Genomic DNA, 4,785 nt, shown 5'->3' with positions numbered 1-4,785 from the left:
AGCGTGAGCCCTTCTATCTGGCTTGAGGGTCTCGGTTCTGCTGCTGAGCAGCTTTGACGAAAGCGCACAGTACACTACTTCTCAGAGCTTCTGTTTTCTCATCTGAAAATACAGATAATAATGCAGATATCACAAGCGTTTGAGGATCAGGTGAATGCATTTGAAAGCGGCTGACACTTGGCCACTTGCTCTACAACATTTTTAAAAGGAGTCTGGTGCAGGAAACAAAACTGGACAGGTGTTTACAATTAAGTGGACAAGTGTTCACTTGCCATTTCTGTTTAAAAAGCCATCTTCATCTTGAGATTTTCTCCTTTAACAGACAAAAAAGTCCATAACTTTTCTCTGATGTTCCATATGCCTTTGAGACTATTCTCAATTATTTAGGCCCTTATAGCTAAAGCCATTATAATTTTTCTTAGACCTTTTAACATTTTCTGTTTGAGAATTTTATCAACCTTAGGATTTCTATGAACATATTTGATGGAGTAAATTAATGATTCTTGTCAGAGGTTAGGTGTCCTCTTATCTAGTACACGAATTAAACTCTACTTGTAAAATGATGAGATTTTCTTTCTTATCATTCTTCAAAAACCGAACAATTATTCCTTCTTTCCCTGCCATACTCTCACAGACGGTGGATCCCAATTCCTCCACCTCCTCCCAAGCACCGAGACAGCCCTGAACAGATTGCGAAGCCTGCTTTGGGGAAGGAAACCAGCAAGTCCCAGCCTCGTGGCTTAAGCAGGGATTCAGGCACTCGTGCAGGAGGCCGTGATTGCCAGCAAACCACCAGGCACGCTGCTGGTGGCTCTGCGACAGAAGCGACACAGCACACCTCCAGCGTCCAACACGTGGCATTCCCTCAGGCCGGCCTGCTTGCCCCCACACTCCTCATCCTCCTTCCCCATCTGGTTGCTCTTCGCAACAGCTCTGCTGACTTCATGCTCAATGTCTTGGGCCTTCCTGCTGTGGGCCATGGGACCTTATTTAGAGCCATTTCTTCCCACTAAGGAGTTAATCATATGTGATTTCCACAATACAACCATCTGGACATCTGACACCAGTCACCAAGTAATTAGTGGGAAATGTTGCAACATATCCAGGGATATTTAATAAATATTTCTTGAATGAATTAAGGAGGCTCAGCAACTCCACATTTGCTCACACCAGAAAAGTATAACGGAGAAGCTTCTTGTATTTCTCTGGGCCCCTCCTAAGTACCTTTAAAGGGCCCCATTCCTCTGACCACACTGTAAGAGTTATATATAGTAACCCTAGTGTCCTGTCCTCAGGGGACTAATCTCAATCTCCCTACTCTTCTTCAGCAACCTCATCCCTTATCTCTGCTCAAAGCACCACTTGTATTCCAATAATTGCCAATATTTATTTCTAGCTCACAGCACTTCCCCCAGCAGACTTGAAAATCAAACTTTCTAGTGGTCATTCCCAACAGATATCCACAGGCACCTCAAACTTAACATATCCAACACTGAATTCTTTTTATTTACTTATTTATTTATTTTTAGAGTCAGGTTCTCATTCTGTCACCCAGGCTGGAGTGCAGTGGTGCAATCACTGCTCACTTCAGCCCTGAACTCCTGGGCTCAAGTGATCCTCCTGCTTCAGCCTCCCCAATAGCTGGGGTTACAGGCATGCACCAACACACCCAGCTAATTTTTCTTAATGTTTAAAGACAGGGTCTCACTGTGTTGCCCAGGCTGATGAATTCATTATTTGATCCCTGACGTGTTCTTCCACCTTAATGTTCTATCTCAGTTGGTGGCCTCACCATCCCCCCTGAAAATCCTAGAAATAGTCCTCAACTTCTCTAACTCCTGCCTCCACTCCCATGCAATCAGTTTCCAAGTTCTGCTAGTTTTACTTCCTAAGTCTTATTTGACTCTGTCCTTCCTCTTCTCTTCCAGTTTCCCCAGTTCCACCTCCGGTCCTCATCCTCTCTAGTCGGAGTGTTGCATTACCCCTAACTAGTCTCCCTGGCTTCTTCCTTCAAGCCCCATAGAGAAGTAAGAGTGAGTTACATAAACACAGACCTGATTCTATCATTCCTTTGTTTGAAAATCTTCAAATAGCTCCTCTTCAATTAACTGTAAAGCTCACGGCAGGGGTTTATGGTTATACACAACATAACTTCCTGGTTACACACAACATAACTCCCTGAACTATTAGTTGTTCTCAAAGACTCAGATGGGCAAACTTCATTTTTATAAAAAAACAAACACCATTGTATAATAGAATACAATGCAAAATTTGAACAAAGTTTAATTATAACATTTGGAAACTGAAAGTCCAGTGCCTTAATGACCCATACCTATGACAGCATAACCTCAACCCCTCCCTCTTCCGCCCTCCATCCCCCAATAAGTCCTACTTGTTAGTTCTTGTCATTCCCAAGGGATGTCTCCCATGTATTCCATAGAAGCCAGGAGTTTCACACACTTTATTTTCTATGGTAGTCCCAGAGTCTGGAATAAGATCTGGCACACAGTAGGCACTCAATAAATATCTATTGAGTATATAAATGAACCCACAACCAATCTGCCAGCTGACATCACCACGAGGCTAGATGTGCTTTCTCTTTGGCTCTCTGATATGGTTTGGGTTTCGTCCCCTCCAAATCTCATGTTGAATTGTCATCCCCAGTGTTGGAGGTGAGGCCTGGCGGGAAGTGTTTGGGTCATGGAAGGGGATCCCTCATGAACCTCTTGGTGCTGTCCTTGCAGTAATGAGTGAGTTCTTGCTCTGAGTTCACACTGGTTGTTAAAAAGAGTATGGTACCACCCCCCACCACCCCGCCCCGCGTCTTGCTCCCTCTCTCACCATGTGAGATGCCTGCTCTCGCTTCACCTTCCACCACGAGTGAAAACTCCCTGAGGCTTCGTGAGAAGCTAAGCAGATGCTGGGCGCCATGCTTCCTGTGCAGCCTGCAGAACCATGAGTCAATTAAACTTCTTTTCTTTATAAATTACCCAGTCTCAGGTATTTCTTCATAGCAATGCAAAAACAGACTAACACATGCTGTTTCCCACTTTTCCACCTCTGCAGCCTGCTCAGCCACTCAGAGAAACATCCTAGCTGCGACCCACCATCGAGGTTACACCATTGTCCATGCCAAAGGACATGACAGAATAAAGCTGGATCCATGCAGATGCAGAAAAATGGTCACCTAATCTCTGAAACAGTTCTGTTTGTGCCTAGAGTCCCAAACACCCTTGGGGTTTCACCAGTTCCTAGTTACCTCTCTTTATAGGCAGCTCAGAGTCAATCCACAGGATCCTGTAGACCCCATACCAAATGTCCTCTCTCCACAACCTGTTATAAAGTAATGACAGCCACACATAACAATGGCAACAAACATCCTGAAGGAAGCTGTAAGCCAAACGTGCCTACTATGAGTACAAAACTGAAAAGAAATTCCATGATTGGGCAAGCCCTTCTGCAATTTGGAGAGTTTCTCTGGAAAACTACTCGGCCTCCAGACCTCAGCTTAAGTGTTTCCTCTTTAAGGAAGCATCTGACCCTTTACATCCCCATCCAAAACTACCCACTCCCTCAAGAACTAGTGCCTACTTCTGCTACCACAGGGTGCAGCCTCGGGTTTGTGGGGCCTGAACCTAGTACAATTTTCAAGACCCTCTTTAAGCAAAAGAATATAAAACTACAAATATAAAAGTAGAATGCCAAGATAATATTATTTATGAAGGGAAAAATTAATACAAATTTTCAAAATCTGAAAAATATACTACCTATCCAAAATATAGAAAAAATACACATCATATTTCATTAATTAATGGCCTGATTTCTCTAGAATACCTTTCCTACCTGTTTTCCTACTTGTCAGTTGCATACTCTTTATCGTCTCTTCAACAATAATTTTGTAATATTACTTTCCATAGAGAGAGGAGAAATAGAACTCGGTCTTTCGTATGCTACGATTGATCAGAATTTTTCTTATTATTGATAGTTGGGCTTTGTAAAACATGTTACTTTATACACAGACAAAATCTCTGTATTGTTACAAACACAGAATTTCTGATAAATTCTACTTCACATGATTCTTATCAAAAAAACATACAGTTGTTATTATATATGAAAGATCTTCCATTTAAACTGAAGATAAATGAGAATCAAAGCCTTTGCTTACAATTTTACACATTGAATGATGGGAAGAATTTTCCAAGGACGAGCTTCTGGCTCCACACATGTCCAATCTCGTTTTGTCTCCACCCACTTTCTTTTTGTGCTAGGAATGTGGAATATATTCATGTCAGGTTATAAACTCGCCCTGCACTGTCATGTCCCAATGTCAGGTGAGTTGGCACAATGAGCAATGCAAGAATTCCTAGAAGACGTTTCTACCCCAAGATGATTAACAATAGCTTCAATATATATGGAAGCAACTGAAAAACACATAAACATATCCCACTAAGTCCAAACAAAATGCATCCTCAACTCCATTCCCCTTATTGAAATCCCAAAAATGCCCACTGCTAGTCTAACATTATTTAACACAAGCAGAAGTGAGATTCATGGGAAGTCAGAGTAGAGAGAAAGCACGCTTTTACTTGAGTGTGATTAAAACAGCTAACATTTGCATATTTTACAAAAACATATGACCATGTGAACAATTTGCCAGGGCCTTGGAACAGGCCCAGGGAGCGAGAGTTCTGAAGCTTAAGCTTCATTAACTTCACAGAAAAATCCATTTCTAATCACTGCACTTACCAGATTGCATATTAATTAATTAATGATGATAGCTGGGAA

Source organism: Gorilla gorilla, chromosome 10 (assembly GCF_029281585.2).
Source record: "Gorilla gorilla gorilla isolate KB3781 chromosome 10, NHGRI_mGorGor1-v2.1_pri, whole genome shotgun sequence".
Classification (NCBI taxonomy): Eukaryota; Metazoa; Chordata; class Mammalia; order Primates; family Hominidae; genus Gorilla; species Gorilla gorilla.
Note: the sequence above shows the minus strand (reverse complement) of the source record.